The sequence below is a fragment of the Dasypus novemcinctus genome, chromosome 22 (genome assembly GCF_030445035.2).
Source record: "Dasypus novemcinctus isolate mDasNov1 chromosome 22, mDasNov1.1.hap2, whole genome shotgun sequence".
Lineage (NCBI taxonomy): Eukaryota > Metazoa > Chordata > Mammalia > Cingulata > Dasypodidae > Dasypus > Dasypus novemcinctus.
In genome coordinates, this window is record NC_080694.1 from 65768282 (window position 1) to 65793341 (window position 25060).

Sequence of the window (25060 nt, forward strand, 5' to 3'; positions counted from 1 at the left end):
TGGAGATTTCAGCACACCACTCACATCATTGGATGAACAACTAGACAGGAGATCAACAAGAAAACAGAGAACTTTAATGATATGATAAAGAGACCCAAAAGACATATACAGAATGTTGCATCCCAAATCAGTGGGTTATAAATTCCTCTCAAGTATTCATGGAAATTTCTCCAGGATAGATAACATGTTCGATCATACAAGGCAGTTCTCAATAAATATAAGATGATGTAAATTACACAAAGTACCTTCTCAGATGATAAAGGAATGAAAATGAAATCAGTAGTAGATGGGAAAGGAGAAACACAATCCTAAACAATTAGTGGGACAAAGAAAAAACTGTAAGTGAAATTAGTAAATATATTGAGACAAATGAAAAGGAGAACACAACTTCCCACAATGGGTGGATACAGTGAAGGCAAAGTAGAGAGGGAAATGTATAGCCCTAAATGCCTATAGGAAAAAAGAAGAAATAGCTAAAATCAAAGATATAACTAAATTAATAGAGAAACTAGAAAAAGAACAGTGAACTAATTCCAAAGCAAACAGAAGGTAAAAAATAATAAAGATCATAGCAGAAACAAATGAAATTGAGAGCAAAACACAATAGAGAAAATCAACAAAACCAAAAGCTTGCTCTTTGAGAAGATCAATAAAATTCACAAATCCCTAGCTAGACTAACAAAGAAAAGAGAAGAAGCAAAGAAATAAAATCAGAAATGAAAAGAGGAATGTTACTACTAACCTCACAGAAATAAAAGGATTATATGAGGATATTATTAAAAATTGTATGCCAACAAACTGGACAACCCAGATGAAATGGACAAATTCCTAGAAATGCACAAACAATCTAACCTGACACTACAAGAAGTACAAGAACATAACAAAGCATTCACATTTAAAGAGGTTGAATCAGTTATCAAAACATCCCAGCAAAGATAAGTCCAGGAACAGATGGCTTCAAAGGGGAATTCTACCAAGCATTTTGAGAGGAATTAACTAATCCTGTTTAAAATCTTCCAAAAAATTGAAGAGGAGGGAAAATTACATAACACATCAATCTAACACCAAAACCACTTAAAGATATTACAAGAAAAGAAAATGACAGACCAATCTGTAGTGAACATAGATGCAAAAATTCTTTGTCAGGGTGGTTCCACACAAGAAAATCAATTAATGTAATACACTATATTAACAAATCAAAGGGAAAAAACACATGATCACCTCAACTGGTGCAGAAAAGGCATTTGAAAAATCGAGCATTCTTTCTTGATAAAAACGCTTCAAAAGATAGGTATTGTGGTGTCCATTGGGTCCCAGGGTCTGGCTCCCCATTCCTAAGGAAAACTGAGCCCAGAATATGCAGCCTCCTACATGCCCCAGGACACAAATTAAACATAAGAAACCTCACAAAGCAACAATGTACAGATGATAATGTAGACTGTAATTTTCCCAGGCTGTACAATTCTTTCCCATAATATCACCAGACCCCATTTATGTAACTCTGTTATGAAATGTCTTTATTTGGAGACCCTATATATAGTACTTTATTTCTCCACCCTCTTTACAGAGTGCTAACTTCATTCTCTGAACTACCACCTTTGAAGACGCTCTCTTATCTGTAAGCCCCAATAAATAAAGCTTATGTCTAATACTGTACAAGGTGTATCTTTGGTTTGGTGACCAATTTGACCCATGCTTGTTAGGAGCTGGGTTGCAAATGTTATACAAGGAAATTTCCTCAACATTATAGAGGACATCAATGAAAGTCTCACAGCCAACATCATACTCAATTGGGAAAGTTTGAAAGTGTTCCCTCTAAGATCGTGAACAAGACGAGGCTGTCCACTGTCACTACTGTATATTCAACATGGTTCTAAAAGTTCTAGCTAGAGCAATTAGACAAGAAAAAGAAATAAAATCATCCAAATTGGAAAGGAGGAAGTAGAACTCTATTTGAAGATGACATGATCCTATATTTAGAAAATCCCAAAATATCTCCAACAAAGATGCTTATGCTTATAAATGAGTTCGACAATGTGACGGGATACAAGATCAACCTGCAAAAATCAGTAGCATTTCAATACATTAGAAATGATTAAGCTATTTACAATATCAATAAAAAGACTCAAATATCTAGGAAGTACTTTAAACAGAAATGTAAAGAATGTGTTTCAGAAAACTACAAAACAATTCTAAAAGAAATCAAAGAAGACCAAAACAAATGGAAAGACATTCCGTGTTCATGGATTAGAAGAATGAATATCATGTAGATGCCAATCCTACTCAAACTTATTTTTAGATTGCCTCTTGGACCTTTCGCCCAAACCATATGCAACAACAACAACAACAAAGATTAATTTAACCTCCTCAAAATGAAACACTTTTGCAACTCACAGGACTTTGTCAAAAGGGTGTAAAGAAAGTTGACTCAATAGGAGAAAGTATTTGGAAATTACATATCCAATATGGATTTAATATCGACGATAGGGAAGCAGATGAGGCTCAAGTGACTGGGCTCCCATCTACCATATAGGAGGTCCAGAGTTTGATTTCTGGGGCCTCCTGGTGAAGGCAAGCTGGCCCACACAGTGAGCTGACCAGAACAAAGTCTGGACTGAGGAGATAGCTGGCCCATGCAGAGATTTGACTTACACAGAGTGCTGGCCCAGAGTGCTGGCCCATGCAGGAGTGCTGGCCCACATGGAGAGCTGGCATGGCAAGATGATGCAAGAAAAAGAGACACAGTGGAGAGACAGTAAGTGATGCAGCAGACCAGGTAGCTGAAGTGGTGCATGAGAATGTTCGTCTCTCTGCCACTCTGTGGATGGTCCCAGGATTGATTCCCAGTGCCACCTAAAGGAAGGGCAAGCAGACACAGAAGAAATCACAGTGAATGGACACAAAGAACAAACAGTGGGTCCAAAACAATGAGGGTGGTGGGGAATAAATAAGTAAATCTTTTTTTAAAAATCCATGATATATAAAGAGATATTACAACCCAACAATAAAAACACAAAGAACCAATGAAAAAATGGGCAAGGTGCCATTCACCTGCAGTCCATGCTTCAGGCTGTGTATGCTTCTCATTTTCTTCTTTCTTAATAAACTCTTTATTCCCTTACTTACCCTAAAACAAACAGAAGGCAAAAGATTTGAATAGACATTTGCCCAAAGAAGAAATACAAATGGCAAAAAACATGAAAAAATGTTCAATATCACTAATGATTAGGGAAATGCAAATCACAACTACAATGAGCTATCATTTCACACCTATCAGAATGTCCACTATTTAAAATAGAGAAAATGACAAGAATTGGAGAGGATGTGGAGATAGAAACACTTATTCACTGTTAGTGAGAATGCGGAATGGTACAGCCACTGTGGAGGACTGTTTGGCAGTTCCTAAAGAAGCTGAATATAGATTTGCCATGTGACCCTACAATACCACTACTGGGTATATCCAGAAGAACTGAGAAAGGGAACACAATTAGATATCCACACATGATGTGCATGGAGGCATTATTCCTGACTGCCAAAAGTAGAAACAACCCAGGTGTCCATCAACTGATGAATGGATAAGCAAAGAGTGGTGTATTCACATGATGGGATATTATGAAGCAGTAAGAAGAAATGAAGTTGTAAAGCATATGACAACATGGATGAACCTAGAGGACATTACATTGAGTGAAGCAAGCCAGAAACAAAAGGACAAATATTGTATGATTGCATTAGTATGAACTAAACATATTGTGTTATATATTGTATGATTCCATTTATATAAAATGTAAATATAAATCAGTTTATAAAAATTTAAAAAAAATTCCTTTTATATGATGACATTGTTGAATAGAAGACATGTTGAATAGAAGACTAATTATGTTTTAGGAATTATGCTATACCTCCCACCTCAGGAGATCAAAAATCACTGCTGAATCAGGCAATAAAACATGCAATGATATTGTTGTAGAATTTGAGAGAGTTTCAATTATTTGTGTATAGAAAGGCCAGGACTCAGGAATGATTTTGAGAAGGAAAAATCATTTATTGATGGCCAGCTGGACTTGGGAGCTTTCTCTCTCAAATGCGAGTCCCAAACATGATTTTTGAGTCCCTTTTATACAGAGAGGAAAGGTCAAATCGTCCTTTTGTTTCAGTTCTCAAGAGGCTTGAATTAAAGTATATCTTCCACATCCTAGGTAAGCTTTTAGCATGGACTTCATACATTCTATATAAGCTTTTAGCACATTTGGATTGCAATTTCCCTGAATACTTAAAGTTTATAGGGTTTGCATTGATAAACTGTTTCCTGGGACTGGAGTCGTTGCCATGGTCACAAAGGGCAGGACTGCAGCCTTTCATCAACCCACACCCACAAGTCGGGACAGACCGCTTAGGTTAAGGTTATCTCCCAAGAGACAAAATGCCTCCCATCCATAGCCCATATCAGTACTGTTTGTCAACTCAAAGAAAAGGGAAAGCTTCCAACTTGAGAAGGTCTAAGTGGTCTAATGGATAAAGTGTGGGATTCCTAGGTCCTCTACAGGCAATGTCCCTACTCTGATGTTGATTAACCCTTTATATCAATTCTCCCTTTACAACTTAATGTAGTTCTGATGTTGGAGTCTTGTACAATATTCTCTCCTGACACAGTGTTCAGGAATTGTCACTGGAAAGTAGACACTCTGAAAGTGAAACTGCTATTTTAAAAGAAGAAAGAATTGTTTACCCTGTAACAACAACTAAAATGACCTATTTTCCCCAAAGAAAATTTTCAAGAAAGAAGTTGATTAAAGGGGGGCAAAGAGGGGTATTCAGATGAGTGTCTTGATGACTTCTTTTTCCTTTCTCTACTTGCTTTCATTTTCAATATTCTAGGTCCTTCTGTAAATGTTTGGGGAAATCATTCACATGCAAAAGCTTATTTCTGTGCTTTCCTGAATCCTAAAGCATAAAGAACTGGAAATTTAAGGCTTCTCTGGTTTATGACCTCTCACTCCATCCCTCAGAAACCCACTCTTACAATCTGCATGTCCCTCTTCTGAGAATATCATGGAACTGTAACTGAGGGGCAGGCATACCTAGAGGCAGAATCCACTACAACAATATAAAATACTCATACTAATACCTATGCATGCTAATGTCTTTTAATTTTTTAAAAAGATTTATTTATTTCTCTCCCACCACCCCAGTCCCAGTTGTCTATTCTCTGTGTCTATTTGCTGCATGTTGTTTGTCCGCTTCTGTTGTTGTCAGTGGCACGGGAATCTGTGTTCTTTATGTTGCATCATCTTGTTGTGTCAGCTCTCCATGTGGGCAGTGCCATTCTTGGGCAGGCTGCACTTTCTTTCGTGCTGGGCACTCTCCTTATGCGGTGCACTCCTTGCGCGTGGGGCTCCCCTACAAGGGGACAATCCTGCATGGCAGGGCACTCTTTGTGTGCATCAGCACAGCACATAGGCCAGCTGCACATGGGTCAAGGAGGCCCGGGGCTTGAACCGCAGACCTCCCATGTGGTAGACAGATGCCCTAACCACTGGGCCAAGTCTGCTTCCCTATGCATGTTAATGTCAAGGGGAAAATTAGTAAAGCAGATCCACAACCCCTATTCTGTTCGGTTAAAAAGGATTATTATCCAAGGCATTTCTACCAAAAAAATAGAAGCAACATGATAACAAGCAGAAGGAAATGAACACCTGAAATGGGCAACTGAAGTGGCTACAGTTCATAAACAGATCAACTACTGGATGTGTGGACAGTTGCCAATTTCCAAAGTGATGAAATGCCTTGGATAATAAAGCAGTTCTTTTAACACAGGTCTTTCCAAATTTCCTGTGATTAAAAACACTCCATCAGACATCCATTTCACGAAAGCAGATATGAACACTTGCAACTGCAGTAGTATACTGGAATTTCTTACCCCACATTTCTTAGGTTTTTAAATTTTGAATAAAATAGGCACTCTGTCAGTTAACACCCAGGGAAGACCTCAGTGGAATAAACAATTAAAGAGAATGTGATATATGTATAAAAACACATATACACACACACACACAACCCTTGACTGGATTGTAAAAGAGGTAAAATCTATATTTGAATACACACTTTTTGGGATTGGAATGCAACTGTAAAGATAGGGATAAGGAGATAATTCTGGTGAATTCCTGGATCAATGGAAGGACCTTCAGGACTTTAGTTTAGAAGCTTCCACCTGAACTTTTTCAACAAAATTCATAGGTTCTTCAGATGATCTTCCAAAGCATTATTTAAGGTTTTCCTTAGCAAAATTCTTGGATTCCTTCATATTTGATTGTATTTTGTCTAACATCACCAACTCACTCACCCCAAACCATATGGCCTCCAGTGCCATCCAAGTTTGAAAATAGGATACAATTTTCCAGACAATAAATGAGGTGTCAGACAATCGGGGAGGAGAAGGAGTGGAAGAAGCAAAGCAGGAAGAAGGTTTTCCAATTGGCCACCTCCAGCAGTTGCATGACACAAACACTGCTCAGAAAACTAGCGAATAAAATGAATTATAGAACCTCTTCCCCACCCCTCTATCTCTCTCTGCCTCTGACTGAAGAAATCCTGAGCTAGTCAATCCATTTTTCTCTAATTCCTTCTCTTTCTTGTCTGATACAGCCACACTGGGGGGAACAGAGACCCATGGAGTAGAAATAGAAAAACATCAGGGAATGAGTTTACCTCCACATGGGCATGCAAAAGGGAGAAGTAGAGAATTGTTGGGGCTTGTGAAAAGCAAATGAACGTGTACGGTTTTGCGCCCTGTCAACAAGAAAAGTCACACAACCACTGAGCCACACTTCTCTCAAGATGTAAATGCCACAAAGACCCTCCTGGAAATAGCAGTATTTCTGAGGAGGTGCATCGAAGACATCATATTTGACCAGAGAGAAAGTCCTCTGTCATACACCCACAAGTTCTTAAACCTGTGAACCATGTCCTCTTGACATGCTGCCCTGTAGAGAGATCATAGACTAGACAATAACCCCTCTGCTCCTAAAATATTCCACCCCATTAGCCTGCTCCAAGGTTTGCTCCCAGCACACTACCTGGGATATTTTCCACAAGCACCTGGAAGAATCTCCAGATGCAGCTTTTCTTGTGTCATCAACCTTTTCCTCTCCCCTTTTTTTCTTCCCTCCTCTTATAAAATATTTTGAGCCACACACTTAGAAAACAAGATGAGTCACAGTCTGGGACAAGATCTTTCAATACTTATATTTGACAAAGGATCCTTATCTGCAATAGGTGAAGAATTCCTACAGAAAACTGTGAAAAAAAAAAGGCTGAAAATTCAATAAGAAAGAGCAAAGAGCAAACAAGCATTTCACAAAAGAGGATGCCCACCCCTTTCTGGCTTTCAGCCCACAGCAGAGATGGTGAAGGCCTCAGGTTATTTCGACAATTTAAACCAAGGCATGGATATCAGACCTATCCACACGGTTTATATCAACAATAGGAATGACAAAACTAATTGTTGAGAACCTGTGGGCCCTGTTTCCCAAGCTCGACCGTGTGGTAGACACTGTAGTTTTAAAGACCGTGAAGATGAGGGCAGCTGTGGGTATATTTAAGGAGCTGGTCTCTTCCACAGATGTCTTGAAACACTTACAAGGAGTTCCTTTTATGGTAAACTAATGCCAATGCAGAATGCAAAAACAGATTCTATATAATATCTCAAATGCATGGCTCATTTACTAACAAGGAAAAGAAAAAAGAAAAGAAAACCAAACCTGTGGAACAGACTGCAACACCTGCGAAGAAAAGCCTGGTCACCGAAATCCGATTCAACTAACACCCAAGGAAATATGTCACGAAACCCTCGGGTTCCTGACCCTCCACACAGTATTTTATTCCTCATCTTACCAAAAGAAACTAATGAGGTGATCTTACCTGTGATTTAATCAGTTCATCTTGGAAGTCCGTTGGTACCTGGAAGACATGGCTTTCTGCCTTTACCCAACATCTGATGTGACCATGAAATCGGATTTACGGTTTTGGATGATTTCTTTCCAAAACTTTTTAGATCCTCGCAGATTCTCTCAGCCCCCCGCCAACTCCCAGCATTCATCTACTTTCCATTCCCCAGCTGCGCAGCTCGCCTCCGCTCGATCCTGACTCAGCCTGTGCCGGGGATATGCTGCGCCGGGTACAGGGGCGGAAAGAAATCAGAAAGTGACACGGTAAATAAAAATATGGCTACAGGAGAATCTCAACACAGAGAGTCAAACAAGGGGAAGCTGGACCTGGAGTGCGCTGACCTTCAGTCAAGAACAGAAGGAGGGAGGGGGAGGGAGAAGCGCCCGCTGACAGAGGAGGACAGAGGCGGGTGGAGAGGACAGAAGAGAAGGAGAGAAAGTGAGAGAGGAGGAGGGCACGACAGCGTCCTCAGGAAGCTTAGGGTTTGAACGGGCGCGTGTCCAGGCTCTTCCTCCTAAGGGAAGGAGGATTGCCCCAGAAAAGGATCCAGCTCGTTTTGCCCAAGACAGTCTTGACTCCAAGAGCGCCTCGTTGTTCCCCTGGCGGCTAGACACATTGCAGGGCACTTCGGGGGGAGCGGAGAGGGTGAGTTTCTGTTTCCGGTTTAGGAGCTGCTGGCCTTGGGGGCTTTGGAGGGAGCTGCGAGTTATTTCCGGATTTCCCCAGTTGGACGTAGTGGGGGGAGTTGCGCTGAGAGTAGAGGCGCGATCCTTCCGCAGGTCTGTGCCTGAGCGCCGCGGGAAGGGCTGTCCTCTTAGGTGTTTTGAAATGCCAAGCAGCTCAGATTGCTGGAACCTCATATTTATATCTGTCAGAAGTCTGTCGAAACCCAAATTTCTCCTGAAGAAACTCTTCCTGACACTTACAGTGGGCTCCTGTACACTCCGCTCTCCTTCCTCCAGGCTTAGAGGAGTCTGAAGCTGGACTGTTGCTGTGGACAGCGGGGTCGACACGCAGCGATGGCGCGTGGAGCACCTGCTCCTCCATCCAGTAAAAGCGCAGTCAGGGGAGGTGGGCCGCTCACAAGTCAAGTGTGCGCTTTCCAAATCGGCTTTAGGGACGGCCTGTGAGCACTGGTAGAAGGTGACAGAGATTTGGAGTGGAAGAAAAAGCAGACATCCGTTATGGAAAGCTTCCAGCTGTCGGGTCTGTAGATGAAGAAGGAGGCTGGCTTCTCTGATTTTTGTGCACCTGGCAGATTCATTATTCGTTTTCATGAAAAGGGGATGAAAATAAAAGCAGATTTTAAAAAACCATATGATAAAGTATTCTTACAGTTGTCCTGTAGATTTCAGCTAACCACTGTGATACCAGAATCTGAAATTGTGCAGAGTCTGATCAGGAGATGTGGACTGTTTATTAGTTTAGGAGGAGGACGTCCCTGGAGAATGAGGAGAGTATGTTGGAAAGGGTCCATTGGGATTGGGAGAATAAGAACTTAATATTTGTATTTAGGGAAAACTAAGAAATGAACTTTCCCCTGTCTGACTCTGGATGCCAGGATTTGGAGTCTTGACTTTTCAGGTCAGTAGTTTCCTTAGAAAACCCAGAGAAGTGTTATTTCTCTCTGAGCTTTCAGCTGAAACAAGGCCATTTTTCCTCCTTTGTTGTATGATGCATAGGTACGTAACTTTTATGTTATGCTCCAGAGTCTGCAGAGGACATTCACCAGCAGGATTTCATTTCATCATTACAGTAGTCACTCTTTCACCCAAAATTGTTGCCTCGATTTAGATATGGAAAAGGAGATTCCGTGATATTCAAGAACATGTCCTCTACCAGTTACTCAACATGGGAGTGAACACACACCCCAGATGGTCCACCTGCACCTCATGTTCCTTCTTCATCAATCCAAACTGGGCACCCTCACTAGCTGTTCCCTCCTCTGTCAGGCCTGATGTCAGGTGCCTTTAAAAATGCAGGGAAGCCTCCTGGAGCTCAGGCACCAGCGGTGGGAATTGGCAGGCATGCAGAACTCCTGGAAACCTTGTCTTACACTCCTTGGCCCTGCCTCAGGCCAAAGGAATTTCAAGTGTCCCCTTGCCTGCCTGCCAATCCTCCCATGTCCCTTTTCCTGGCACCTGTTGACAACTTCCAGGCAGGAACTGGTGAAGGGAGAGCAGAGACAGCTCAGTCTGTCTTATTTTATTGGTGCTATTGTCATCAGAGCCTTAGGAAAGAGGCCCTAGGGATCAAGGACAAATCTTTTAAAGCAGCAGACACATTGCCTCTCCTATGGTAAACAATGATGTTGCAGCTATTCTAAACAAAAAATAACAAACAAAAAACACGGGTGCTCACAACCCAGCCTCTGAGGTCTTAGTTGATGAGTCAAGGCTCAACATTGGTGATGGCACTACCTCTGCTACTGTTTTAGCAGCAGAATTATGAAGGGAAGCAGAATCTGTACTTGGTAAAAAGGTAAATTTAGAGACTCTCTTTGCAGGGTGGAGGGAGGCTACAAAGGCAGAAAGAGAGGCTGCTGGTTGCTCTCAGGCTCACCAGAGCCAGCCCAGTGTAGTCACTGAATGGTTCTTGATTGAGGATGTTATTTTCATCCACTGAGGTTCTCTCACAGAAAAAGCAACCTTGAGCACATCAGATCCTCAGCTGCTGGCAGTGAAAGCCAGAAGCCACTAGAGCTTCTGAACCTGCATTAGGAAGGGCATAGAATGAAGGCAGTAAGTGAAGGTAAACTTGAACCTTCAATCTTCAAATCTAGAACAAGAGGCCTTACAATTAGGCCATACAAACCTGTATTCTTTTACCTTTTCATATTCTATACAGCTGGAAATTAGCTGGGGGTGGGCAAAACTGCTACTTTCTTTAATAGTCCAATTTTCCTAAGAAACTATTGTGGAGCAAAAGTGGAAAGTTTTCTGCCCAATGTGTTCCTGTAACAAAATCCTGAGCAGCAGGTTTCCAAAGACAGAAAGAGTTTATTGCCAAGTGCAAAGTAAGGAGACCACAGGGCCTAGGGGCCTAAGATCTGTCCCTCATAACTGCAGTAATTAGGTAGTTTTATAATATCCAAAGACAGGCAGTTTTATGTTAATGTGGTGCAGATGTTAGAGATGGTAATTACTGAGCATGTACAGATTGATCACATGAAAAGTCAGTGTAACTACTGCCATGCCAGGGGGGCAGTTTGGTTAGATCAAGGTACATCTGCTAAACTAGCTTAGGAACTAGGTTGGGGTAGTCCTGGGCTGCCTCTAGTGCCTTCACTAATAAACATTAGGAGGCTGCCCAGTGATCATAAGACTTTAAAGCTGTAAAACAAGCCAAGGGGGTTACAAATGGGGGCCAGCCACCAGGTTTCTATAGTCACAAGATACAAGTTACATAGTTTTACCACCATTATCGAAGGTCAAGGCATCTGGCCTCCAGTTCAGCAAGTTTCTATAATTTCAGATGTTGACTTTTGGCTCTTCCACAATACATTGCAAAGCACAAAGCCATCTATATATAATGACTCAGTGATCCTAACCATTTGTTAGTGTTTAACTCTCAGTTACGAACCTATCCGTTCTGAAATATAATTGATCAACATTCAAAATAGGGAAAGAAAACAAACTCACTGAGTTTTTCTTTCTGAAGCAAGGAACCTGACACCCTGTGAAATGCTTGGTGCTTCCAGGAGACTGTCTGTAAGGATGAGGCCAGTGGGTAGAGAAACGTGGTCCAGAGTCTACAGGGCTGTGAAGAAGGGAGAGATGAAAGAGGTAGGAGAGAGCACCAGAGAGAGACATCCAGGAGATCAGAGTTTAGAGGGAAGATGGCGCTTACTCCAGGGAGGGGCTCTAGGTCTGCAGGAGGCAAAGAAAATCTGGCTTAACACCAAAAAAAATTGTTTTAAATAGAGTTCTTCACTCAAAACAGAGGTTTCTAAAAAGAGATCCTGGAGCAAATCCTTGGTGGAATCACCAGATCCTGGGAAATGGTCTGGCTTAGGGTCTCAAGTTACTCTGGGATAGTGGAAGGCACAGGAGGGGCTGATGGAAGGGTTGAGAATGCAGGAGGGAGTGTCCTGAGAGCACCCGAGTCTGGTGAGAGCTGGGGATTCCTGGCTGTGGGGAAGGCAGAGTTAAACACCAGGACATTTCTGGCGAAGCCTCTTCAAGACCTGGTGACCAGAGGATGAGCCAGCTCTGAGAAGCAGGCAGCAGCGGGCAGTGCCCTTGGCCCCAGGGGACATTCCTGCAGCGCTGGGCTCCTCTGAGCCTCCCTTTCTCAAAAAGAAGTGGTGCGCCTGTGGAATGTCCTTCCCTTCCCTCCCTTCCTTGGACCCCAGTGCCGGGTCGTGTTCAGTCCATGGCTCAGGTGTATCCTGGGGGCCAGTTGCACCTGCCCAAAGCCAGCAGGAGGTTTGCTTCTCAGGTGGGGTTCTGTCGGCAGTGAGGCCAATTCTTCACTGCACTGGGGGGTCCATAGGGCAGCCACGGGGCTGGCTCCATGTGGAGAGTCCTCTGAGGCTGGAGCTCAAGATCTCTAAGAGTGAGCTCCCACAGGGCCAGGTGCAGCCATGTTCCCTGGGGTCCCTCAAGCTTGGGGTCCCTCAAGCTTGGGGTCCCTGGGGTAGAATCCTAGACCCTTCATCATGTGCCCACACAGGCCAGGGGAAGCCAGGCTTACTACCCTGCAGGGCTGCACAGACCCCCTTTTAAAAAAGATTACTTTTTAAAAAAAGATTTATTTTATTTATTTCTCTCCCACTTCCACCTTCTTTTTAGGATGCACTGGGATTTGACTCAGGACCTCCTATGTGGGAGGGGAGGCCCAATCCCTTGAGCCAGCTCCACTACTGCTTATTGTGTCTCTCCTTGTGTCTCCTTGCTGTGTGTCTTCTCTGTGTAATCTCCTCACATCAGTTCGAAGTCTTGCTCCTCCTTTTTAGGAGGCACATGAACCCGACCCAGGACCTCCAATGTGGTAGGCAGATGCCCAGCTGCTTCCCTCACACAGAGGGGGTGACAGTGGGGCCTGGAGGGGACTCTCCCTGTAGAGTTCACACTCCTGTGTTTGTCATTCTCACAGACATGGGTCTCCTCGCCATGCTCCTCCCAGCCCATCTCATCCAGGGCAAAGGGCCCTGTGTGTCCACTGCTTGTCCTTGCAGAGCAGGCAGGGCAGGGCCTGCTGGGTGCTGGTCCCACCTGCGAGAGGAGGAGGCAGGGCCGGCAGCAGGTGCATGCTTGGGGTGTCATTCCCTCCTCCAGGGGCCCCAGGCAGGCAGGGCAGGGGCCCCCTCCTGGCCGTCCTCTATGGGGTGACCTCGCGGGCATGGCGGCACCTTCCCAGGCCCCTCAGCCTCTGGCTCCCTCCCATGCACAGGAACCCCCTTTCCCTGAAACTGAGTCACTTTCAAAGGAGGCATAAGGAGAGGAAGAGGCCAGAGAGTGTCAAGGCCAGGGTGGGGAGCCGCCTGGCGCCCCTGCCTCCTGCGTGGTCCACACTCCTGGCACCTCGAAGTGGCCAGCACCCCAGAGCCTGCTCCTTGCCAAGGTCATTTCCAGCGCCTGGGCAGGGAGAAGAGCCTGAGGTCGCAGGGAGGCAGGACTTCCTAGAATCCCTTTCAGGGTGCGAGGGAGGGGAGAGCTGGGAGGGGCCGCCCTTCCTGTCTGTGTGGGCAGCAGAGTGTGGACTTCAGGATGGGGCACCCAGGGCGAGTCCAGGTGCAGTGGCAGGCGAGGGGCTTCCGGGGACGAGGGGGTGGGGGGCTCCATCAGGGGTGCATTGGCGCATGAGGGATTTTGCATTGCGCCCCCCCCCCACCCTGCTTTCTGCGTCACCCCCATCTCCCTGGTCTTTCCTTGACTCCCAACACCAACACTGCCCTGGGCCAGTGACCCCCTGGGGTTCAATTTTACTTCACTGCAGGTGGGAAAAGGGAAGAAACCTTCATGCAATTCATTCATGTGGATCAAAAAAGAAAGAGAGAAAACTCAGTCAAAAAGGAATAAACAAATCTGGCCACATTTATCCAGGGCTTAGTATTTTCATATATTACACCTTATTCTGGCAACAGCTCATTGCCAAGTGTCATTAGCATCATTTTACAGAGAGGGTGATGCAAATTGAATGATCAGGTGACTTTCCCAGGCCACAGAGCAGAAAGCAGCAAGGCTGGGACAGGCCAGGAGGATGGTCAGATGCCCGGTTCCTGGTCTCCTCGCCTGCATCTGCAGAGAGAATCAGTTTCCTCCATTCCCATGGACCAGTCCAGCACCCTGTTTTCTCCTTTTCACTCAGAGTGCTGAGTACACCAGCTCCCCACCCCACCTTGCCTGCCCCTCCCCCCCCTCCCAAAATGCAGACTCTGGAGCTTCACTGTCCCATACTTGAGCGTGGAAATTTGGCAGGTCCAAGTTGAGATGTGTCCTGGATTCAAAGACTTAGCACAAATAAAAAAGAACGTAAATGTCACTTTAATATTTTATACTGATCACATGTTGAAATGACATTATGGATATTTTGGGTTAAATAAAGTCCATCATTAAAATTAAATTCACCCATTTCTCTTTAATTTTACACATGGCTACTACAAGTTTACATCTCACAGGAGGCTCGCTTCCTATTTTTATCTGCAGTCCTGCTCTGGAGACTAACAGACCTCCCTGCCAATTACGGTCCCTCTACCTTCCCGCGTGTGTAAGCTTGGGCAAGCTAGAAAACCTCATTTATAAAACCAAGAGGCTAAGTGCACTGACATTGCAGAGTAGCAGGGGGAATAACTAATAGGAAATGCGCTCAGTGCTTCTATAGTGAGGTACAGAATCACATAGACAAATGCTGGCCGTTTCTGCTCTTCTCCCTCCTCCCCAGCAGGGCACAGTGTGGGGGCTGCGGGGGCCGGTGGGGCACCTCCGCGGGGGCATCTGAGCCTGCACAGCCGGGCGCAGCGCCTTATCTGTGTTCCCAGGCTCCCTGCCTGCTGGCCGGTGGCCCTGGGCTGGCTGATACGCCAATCTCCCTGGAGACAGGTGGTGGCATTGCCAGGAGGCCACGCCAATCTCCCTGGAGACAGGTGGTGGCATTGCCAGGAGGCTGGGGTGGCCGCGTCCCCTGCACAACCCAGAGAAGAGCGATTTCCCTCCACCGTGGGCAGCGAGAGGCCAGCACTTCCTTCCTCTGTGTTTGTGGGGGATGGGAGGAAACGGTGACCCGTCAGGGGTGGGGGCGCAGAGGGCCTGACACCGCCCTGGGTTGCGGTAACCCCTCCCCCCCCAGTCCTCACCCTCCTCTGCTCTCTCTGGGTCTCCACTATTATCAAGTGTTTGACTCCCTCAGAACGCAGGGGAGGGCGCAGCCGCCCTCAGAGATGCAAGTAGCAACCTCCCCTGTGCGCGAGTGTGAGTGCGTGAGTGCGTGGGCGTGCGACTGTGCAAGTGTGTGTGTGCGAGTATGGGCGTGTGAGTGTGTGTGCGTGAGTGCGCGAGGGCGTGCGTTTGCGCTCGTGGGAGTGTGCGTGAGTGCGCGAGTTGCCGAGTGCGCGGGGCGACCCTGTGTGCGGTGTGCCCTGCCTGCGCGGGCCCAGCAGTGTGAGCGCGTGGCCCGCTCCTCGGCCCGCCCGGCCCTCGCCCCGCAGCCGAGCATGCAGGGCCAGCCCGGGGACGCGGCTGGAATCGGGACCCCCGCGCCCGCATGGCCGCGGCCCCTCCGTGAGCAGCCTGGCTGAGGAGGTCCCCTGCCCCATCTGCCAGGGCGCTCGGGGAGCCGGTCACCATGCCTGCGGCCACGACTCCTGCCGCGGCTGCCCTGCCGGCTACTGCGCGCCCGCGGGCGGCCCCGACGCGCCCCGCAGCCGCCCGCTCTGCAGGGAGCCCCTCGGCCCCGGGCGCCTCCGGCCCACCTGGCAGCTCCCGGCGTGGTGGCGCCTTGAGCGCCTGCGGCTGCTGCCTGCGCCGGGCCCCGAGGAGCAGGCCGTGCGCCCGGAGCACGCGAGAAGCTCCACTTCTGCAGGACGACGCAGCGCAGCTGTGCGGGGAGGCGCGGGAGCACCGTGCGCACCGCGGGCGCCGCCTGGAGGCCGCCGTAGTGCTTGTTTTGGGTTTTCCTGCGTGTTCTATGTGACTTCCTAGCGAACGACACATAGGACCTGAATACGAATACGTGCTCCTTGAATGAGCGGATGAAGGAAATGTGAGTGTGTTGCCTGCACACGTGTCAGGGAGGTGGACTGCGGGTGTCTGGGTTGGGGTTTGCGTGTCTGTGGAGCGTAAGGGCAGCTGTGTGAGGCTAGTGTTGGGAGAGAAGAGCGCTGACTGCTATGAAGTGCTGTGGTTCACATCGAGTGAGTGTGCGCTGCTTTCAGTTGTGCTGTGTGGTTTACTCTTGTTTTTCCTTTTTTCTTTATTTTTAAAGAACTTTGGGATTACATAAATCTTACATGGAAAACAAAGGGGATTCCCATCTACCTCCCTCCCCTCCTGTGTTGTTCTTTAGGACAAACGGCTGTCTAGGAGTGTGCGGATGTGTTCATAGTTAACCAGCACTTCGTGAGTTCTACATGTATTTCTGAAATTACACATATATGGGCGTTAATGGGTATGGACCTGTTTATGTCCCTAACTCTATTTCTAGAGCTGATAGTTGATAAAACATTTCATTGATAGCTGTGGCATTACCCAAGTTCTTCTCACTCCAGAATCACATGCAGATGACAGATTCGTTCATTAGGGAGGGTTGTTACTTGGAGTCACTCCCTTTGGGACATGAGCACAAACTTGGAATAATTTCAAAGAAGGCAGATCATAGGTCCAGAAGCTCAGGACAGATTTCCGGTGTCACTTACCAAAGACAAAAATTAGGATGCTCCCCTGAAGAAAGGAAAGCTCGAGTGGAAACTGAGTCCTGGCCTCTGATGGCCCCTTATCAGGACAGGCTTGATGTACATTCTTGGGGGACAGATCAGGAAGAACAGGACCAAAGAGCACACGCCGTCCAGGAGGAGTGAGGTCCAGGCAGGGTCAGCTACGGCCGTGCTTCCTTCCTGGGTCACACAGAGGGTAGGTGAGATGACAGCCTCCAACAAATAATATCTTAAATATTTCATGTTCCTTCTCCCCAGCAACAAATTCAGAAGTGTCTTAGGAGTCTGAGAAAAGAGAGAGAGGAGATTCAAGGAATTCAGGCAAGAGAGAGTCAGAGACTCCACGTCCTCCTGGTGGTCAGCTTCCCTGCCCTCCCCTCCATCAGGGCCCAGGGCCTCCCTGAAACAGGGGAGAGAGCACACTGGGCCTTGAGGCCATTCTGGGTTTGAGTCCTGACTTCAGCCCTAATGAACCAGATGACCTCAAGCAACTCACTTACCTCAGTTTACCTGTCTATGAAATAGAGATTAAAAATAGTCATGCTCCTCCAATGCTGTAGTGAATAGATGAGTCTGTGACTTGGTGGAACTGAGTGCTGTGTGCCTGGTCTGCACTTGTAAAAGGCAGGTAGCCTGTCCCCCTGCCTCCCCTCTCCTCCTCAAGCCCTGCCCCTTTGGAAGTTCCAGCAGGTGGAGCTGAGGCAGCACCTGGCAGTGTCTCCCAGAAACAGGGGTAGGTAGGAAGGGAAGCATGCCACAGTGCCAAGTCTGGTTTAACCACTGAACCTCAGGGTGTGGATCTGAGCCAGGAGGAAGAAGGGGTGAAGGAAGAAAGAAGGAAAAGGAGGGGAGGAAGAGAAGGGCTGACTTCTCCTGGGCTGTGTCCCCACCCTCAGACTCAGGTGGCCATCAAGAGATAGAAGGTCGTTTCTGAGTCTGCTCATCTGAACTGGTTCCTGGAGGAGCAGCAGAGCATGCTCCTTGCCCAGCTGGAGGGACTGGACCACGGCATCCCGCAGTACCAGGAAGAGGTTGACCTCCTGACCACTGGGGAGATCTGCCAGTTCTGCCCCTGATTGCAGAGCTGGAGGAGAAGAAGGAGAGACTGGAGGTGGAGCTCCTGCCAGTCAGCCTAGAAGCCTGTCCCTCCCTGTGCCCTCTTGCTCTGAGCAGCACTGCACTTTTTTCCTTTCCTAAGCCATCTCTCCTTTACTCAAAGACCTCTGCACCCTCAATGGAAGAGGTGCCATAGGGCTATCAGGATTGAATTCCAGGCATGGTTCACCAAGAGCCTTCTGCCATTTTCCTCTTTAGCCTCTGTCTTTCCACCCCACCATCCCTAAAATAGGGACGGTAACTTTCTTAATGACCATGCAGAGATGTTGTAAGGCTCCAACGATAAAATAGAAGTGAGCGTAGCACTTTGGAAAGTGTCAAGTACTGTGCAAACAAGTGGCAGGTGATATTTCCAGTGCAAACTATTTTCCATAACCTCAGTGTCCACTCAACTGGGTGGGAAATTCATCCTGGTATATTTTGCTTCCTCACACTGTGGGAGAGATTTTGGGATGAGAGACGACCAGCAAGATGGTGGCAGAATAAGGAGCTCCTAGAGTCAGCTCCTGCTACAGGGCAGTTAGCAAACACCCAGAGCTCTCTGGAAGTAGCTGAAGCACCTATTTGGGGGCTCCAGGAGACCAGAAGAGCATCCTGCAATATCTTTGAAGGAGTGGAAGGAGGAGACTGCCCATCTGCAGAGAAGACTCATAATTAGAGGCTTCACACCGCAGAGGCTGGTGCCCATCCTCCACTGGAGGCACAAGTCACTTCGGGAGCTGTTCCGTGGCTGGAATTGAAAACTCCACTTCCCAAAAATGGGGGAGGAAGAGATGGTGGGGCACCAGTTTCAGCTATGATGAGGAAATTCAGCAGGCTACAGTATAATCCTGAGAACAGCTAAAGTTTGAGCCTGTCCAAGTCAGAAAGAGGCTGGGGGCCTCCATCTTAAGTCAGAACCTGGCACAAGAGGAAGCAGGATGGACTGAAAATCCCAGTGCTGGTGGGGACCGGCTTCTTCCCATCCAGATCATATTGTATGTCTAGCCTAGGCGCCAGTGCCAACTCCAGCAGGGAAGAAGCTGCAGGGACCTGTGTCAGCCTCCCCAGGAAATTACTTTCCAAGCCACAGAGGCCAGTGCTTATCCTGCTCTGGTGGCATGAGCAGCCACAGGAGCTGTTCTGTGATGGGAACTGGAAGCTCCAATTCCCAGAAAGAGGGGAGGAGGAGACATTTAACTGCCAATTTTGGCTACTGATTGGTAGAATTGGCTAGCTAAGAGATAACCCTGGGAAAAGAGGGGGGAGGGTGAACCAGTCCATGTCAGAAAGAGGCCAGTAGCCACCATTATGACTCTGCCCCCAGCCTGAGGGCAAGCTGGGCTACTGAAACTCTCAGTGTTGGCAGGAACCAGTTTCTTTCATGCAGATCAGCCTGCAGCCCACCTAGGCTTCAGCCCCACCTCTGGTGGGGAGGAGGCTGAGGAGCCCTGCACCAGCCTATATAGGTAACTGCAGGTAACTTTGGCTGGCATAGACTGAAAATCAGAAGTCTACCAGGGCAACTGCAGTCATCTTGGACCCATACTGCATAGATTGCTGCCCACACCTGCAGCTCCATCCCTGCCCCAGGCAGGGGAGAAAGGAATGTGAAGCTTCATCAGTCTCTCTGGGCAACTACAGTCTAGGGCCTATGCATGCATTATCCCACATAGCTGTGATGCTGTCCCTACCCCTGGCAAAGGAGAAATTTGGAAGAAGCTTCATTGGTCCATGGGGAAATGTAGGCAGCTTAAGCCTCCACAGCTTACAGCTGCAACTACATGCTTGGCTGCTACTGCACAACCAGCAAGTGAGAAATGATAGGAAGCCCTAAACTAAAGAGAAAAACTGCACCCAGAAAAAATACTCTAGGAAGCCAGATTCCAAGACACCAACAAAAATTACAATCCACACCAAGAAACAGGAAGCTAAGGTCTAGTTAAAGGAACAAGATAAGCCTCCAGATGACATTAAGGAGTGGAGAAAACTAACCATAAATGTTCAAACAAATCTCCTTAATAAATTCAATGAGATGGCTAAAGAGATTAAGGGTACTAAGAAGACATTGGATGAGCACAAAGAAGAATTTGAAAGCATACATAGAAAAATAGCAGATCTTATGGGAATGAAAGGTGAAATCTGTGGGAAACAAAGGCACATTGTTTCCATTAAGCAAGTTATTTCCTTGACCACTGAGACATACTGTCACCATGGCTTTATGTGCAGGTCTCAAGGCCAGCAAAGAGATGTGTGTGTTCAGGTGGAACAAGGCAATGTGAGCCACAAGATTTATAGGCTTGTTTATAGAATAGGGTTAAAGAACACAGTGATTTTGTACCCAGAGGTATAATCATGTAGGTCCTGTACATTAGCTGCGTATCTACTTTTACTGGAATGGGTTGATGTAATGGTAATAACTAACTAGGAATAATTGCCTGCTTTCATGCTCTAAAGGGGTATAAAAGGAAGCCCCTGAAATTAATAAACTTGTCTGATGAGTCTGACGAGTCTGTGCTCTCAGACCCCCTGATTCCAATCTTTCTTTGTCTTTCATTCCCGATACCCTTTGGGTCTATGATTCTGACAACTGGCCCCCAAATGGTGGGGCCCGAAGAAGCGAGTCTGAAAACAGTGAGTCTTTCATAGCCATATCAGGAACCCATGGAAAATACCTCGTTGAGGGTCAAGTGAGATGTCCAAATCACAGTGAGTCAAGTCTTCAAGATTAAGTAAGTAAATAATATTTCTGTGAAGTCATCAGGGTATGGATTATCAACTGGGCCATTTGGAAGAATATTCTCAAGTATTAAAGACTTTGTTAACTACTACTGGGGTGTCAGTGAAAAATGCTGATTTGTTAAAGCTCTTTGCTTTAGTTCAAAAATACTGTTATTGCTTTCAGCCAGAGGGTAAAAATCTCCTAAATTTGAAACAGTGGAGACAAGTGATGAAGGCTTTATGCAGAGCCTATCAAAAGGGAGAATCTATACCCCTGTCATTTTGGGCTTTAAGCCAACAGATTGCTGCTGCATTAGACCCGCTACAATCTGAGGGAGATGAGGAAGAGGTTAACATATATTCCAAATACCCAATAGAAACAGATCCTTGTGGAAATAAAGCAGATGAAGAGGGGCAGGATGAGGCAGAATTAGAGGAATCTTATTGTTTTATGTCACACCCAGAAACTAATCCCTTTTTGCATAAGGAAAGGAGGATGAGATCTCAGAAATGTCTGACCTATATATTTCCAGTCCTTTGGTGTTCCCTAATTTTTGCACTGAGCCATCCCCAGGTCCAGCTAAGCCATCTCAGGCAAACACCATGCCTAAGGCACTGGGATTTTCTCCAATTCTATTGATGCTATGCCTGATGTTAATAGAGTTTTTGTGCCTAATCCGGTCCCTGCTACACCTATGATGTGGTGTCTGTTACAAGGATCCAGACAGTGAGATCCTGAGGCTATGCAATTGTTATCTGCATTCCCAGTAACTATTCACCCAATACTCCAAATATAAACTACCCTCAGGGAGGTATTGATTTCCATCATGAACCCATACCATTTAAATTACTGAAAGATCTGAACCAGGTATATGCTCAATATGGGACTAATTTCCCTTACACCATAGGACTAGTTCAAGGCATGGTACAGGCAGATAGATTAATTCCTTGGGATTGGGAGATGCTGGCTTGCCCAGTATTGAACCCTGCACAATTTTTACAATTTAAAACCTGGTGGACTGATGAGGCAAACATGATGGCACAAAGGAAATGCCACCCAAAATCCTCCAGTACTCATCTTTGCTGAACAATTACTAGAGGCAGGAGATTGGACTGGAGTTCAGAGGCAATTACATATGATGATGTTGCTACAGTTCAGGTTAGATTGGCTTCCTTAGCTGCTTGGATATGCATTTGTGCTCCTGGGAAACCCACTCAATCTTTTGCAAAAATAACACAAGGAGTTAATGAACCATATTTTGAATTTGTGGCTTGATTAGCTGACATCCTTCAAAAGACTATTGATAATTCTGAAGTTCCAGAATTGATTCTATTGACTCTCACTTTTGATCAGGCTAACAGTGAATGCAAAAAGGTAATCAGAGCTATAAAGGCTGTGGGAGGCTCAGTTCGGGACTATGTTAAGGCATGTCACGATATAGGCTCTACTTGCCACCAGATAGTGGCAGCTTTAGATCATTTACAGTCTGAAGAAGGAGAGAAAGATAAAATTACTATATTTTCTAAGCCCATAAGTAAGTTTGAAATAAAAGAAAGTAAATTGGAACCAGAACAGGAGCTTGAGGTGAATGGGGAACCAAGAGGTTTTTTCCCTCTTCCTGATACTAACCCTTCCATCAACAAAAACTCAGTGAAGTGTCCCAATGAAATATCTTCTATGTATCTAGTACAACCCTTTGCACCTACTGAATTGCCTTCTGTTACTAAACCTAAGTTAGAAATGTTTTCAGATGTTGCTGATGCTTTGCCTAATGTTAATAAGGTTATTGTTCCTAATCCAACTCCACAATCACCTTTGATGAGATGTTTATTGCAGGGATCTAGAGAGGGGGACCCCGAAACTATGCAATTATTATATGCTTTCCAGGTAACATTACATGTGATACCACCAGATATAAATAATCCACAAGAGGGTGTCGAGTTTCATCATAAGCCAATACCTTTCAAACTATTGAAAGATTTAAAACAGGCAAAAATACTAAATCAAGTCCTTGTTGTGAAATCAGGTTTGTAAGAAAACTCTCTGTTAAAGTGTTAACTGCGATAAGGAAGCTATTCTGGCAGCAACTCTGCAAACCCCCTGCTGTCTACATGACAATGTAGCTGTGGGCTACTGAGGGTTAATAGAATTAAGCCACTGGAAAAGGAAAAAAAAAACATTGCAACATTGGTGTTCTGTTTTGTTTCCATGCTAATTCTGATTGGGCCTATTTAACCAAAATAATAAAATTGGTAAAAAAAATTTATCAAGGTATTAAAAGGAATTTTCAGTTTTAAATCAATAGTTTACTCCTGAACTTCAAGTCTCAGTATAGTCTTAAAGAATTGCAATTCAAAAAATGTGTGTTAACCATCTGTCTAAACTGCTAAATAAGAACTTAACTACATTTGTGCTGCTCAAGTTATTTTAACTGATTGCTGATAACTAATCAAAATGTTTCCAAGAACAAGCTTGCATGTTATAGGCAACATGGATTCCAGAAGAAATCTTAAAAACAGTGAAATCTAAGATGTGTAATGATGGAGAACTTAAAAACAGCTATACCAAAAAAGTAAGAAAGTAAGAATTATGAGTCAATTGTAAACTGTATTTTTCTGTTGGTGTGTTGTAATTGTTTTGTGTTTGTTTGTTCAATGTCAGTGTTTATTTTAATAGCTCTGAATGGTAATATAAGTTAATAAATAAAAATTTTTAAAAGAGCTCTATTCAAATGGACAAAAATTAAATAAGTGCTTATATTAATACATAAGTTTAAATGTTATTAAGATCTCTACAATGATAAAAATTGTTAGTCTTGCTTAACATAATTACTATAAGTCTTTGGATTAAAAATAGTTCTTGCCTAGATTGAAATGAATAGTTTATTTTTCCTCACAGGATAAAATGAAGGATGTAAAACTTAAATGAATATTAAGGAAGGTTAAAAGTTTGTGGGAATGCTGACTGAAATATAATAAGTTTTTTCAAAAGAGTGTGCTTTGTCCTAAAATAGGATGGCTAATTTTCATAAACTCATGGGACTTAAATGCATGTGACAAGTTGTAGATGATATTGTGGTAACTTTAAGTAAGGGAATATGTTCTGTGAAGATAAAATTTGTCTTAAAATAATATAATTATAGTCTATGTGGTTATCAATAATTATAAGAAGTTTACTGAAACATTATTTAAATTAAGGTATTTAAATGGCTATTTCGCTTTTGGAGAGGGGGCAAGATGGCGGCTGAGTGAACATCCCTGTTAGGGTCTTCTGCAGGGAATCGGCTGGGCGGCGTTGGAGACTCTTTGGGACCGGATTGTTTCAGGATTTTTGCTGGTCCGGAGGTGTCTGGACATTGATTTAGAGGGAAGGTAACAGAGAGGATCCGTCTGTGAAATATACACGGAGATCCCAGCTACCTGTAGAGGATTCCCTCCTTGGGTAGGCGGAGACGAGGCATCTAGCCCCGCTCGGTGGGGCTGAGCCAGGCCGGGCCGCAGCGGCGGATGCTGGAGCCAGGCCGGGCTGCGCCGGCGGCGAGTGGGGCCGGGCGGGGCCGAGCCGGGCCGAGCCGGGCCGTGGCGGCGTGCGGAGCCGGGCGGGGCTGGTCCAGGCCGCGGCGGTGGGCGGCGGACGCCAGAGCCGGGCCTGGGCTGCTGTAGCGAGCGGAGCCGGGCATAGCTGGGCCGGGCCGCGGCGGCGTACGGAGCCGGGCGGGGCCGGTCCAGGACGCGGCGGCGAGAGGCGGACGCCGGAGCTGGGCCGGGCCGCTGTAGCGAGCGGAGCCGGGCGTAGCCGGGCCGGGCTGCGGCGGCGTACGGAGCCGGGCGGGGCCGGTGCAGGCCGCGGCGGCGAGAGGCGGACGCCAGAGCTGGGCCGGGCCGCTGTAGCGAGCGGAACCGGGCGGAGCCGGGTCGGGCCGCGGCGGCGTACGGAGCCGGGCGGGGCCGGTCCAGGCCGCGGCGGCGGGAGGTGGACGAGGGAGCCGGCTGGGCCGCTGTAGCGAGCGGAGCCGGGCGGAGCCAGGCCAGGCCGCGGCGGCGTAAGGAGCCGGGCAGAGCCAGTCCAGGCCTCCGCGGCGGGCAGCGGCGGGTGGAGCTGGGCCTGCGGAGGGGTTTCTGTTCTTTGTTGTTTTTTTTTTTTAATTTATTTTACTTAATTTTTTTTTTTTTTTTTTGGAGCATCTGCACTACTGGGGAGTTCGTGGGACCTGGGCGGCCTATTGGGGGTTTGTGGGAAGGGAGGTGCTTGCAGACCCATTTGGGCAGACAGACGGGGGGTTTTAGGGCAAAGCGGGGGGAAGTTGTTGTTTTAGATAGTGTTGCAATTGTGACACGTGTATACCTGTATCTCTCTTCCCCCTATCCGTTCCCCACCGTTTGCCCATCCTCTTTTTCTTTCTTCCTTTCTTCTTGTCTTTCTTTTTT

At 46.2% G+C, this 25060-nt stretch overlaps 1 protein-coding gene, 1 long non-coding RNA gene and 1 pseudogene across 2 annotated transcripts in view; 2 read left to right on the forward strand and 1 right to left on the reverse strand.

The window, feature by feature from the left end:
• The window catches only part of LOC101419419 (popy Class I histocompatibility antigen, A-1 alpha chain-like), a 205203-nt gene that overhangs the window by 26127 nt on the left and 154016 nt on the right, over positions 1–25060 (forward strand). The window lies entirely within an intron of this gene.
• LOC101427413 (U2 small nuclear ribonucleoprotein B'' pseudogene) lies at positions 7443–7928 on the forward strand (annotated as a pseudogene).
• On the reverse strand, positions 13970–17094 carry LOC111761337 (uncharacterized). Its single transcript, XR_009182809.2, has 2 exons — positions 16799–17094; positions 13970–14186 (listed from the first exon to the last, which is right to left on the reverse strand). It is a non-coding gene; the product is annotated as an uncharacterized lncRNA (long non-coding RNA).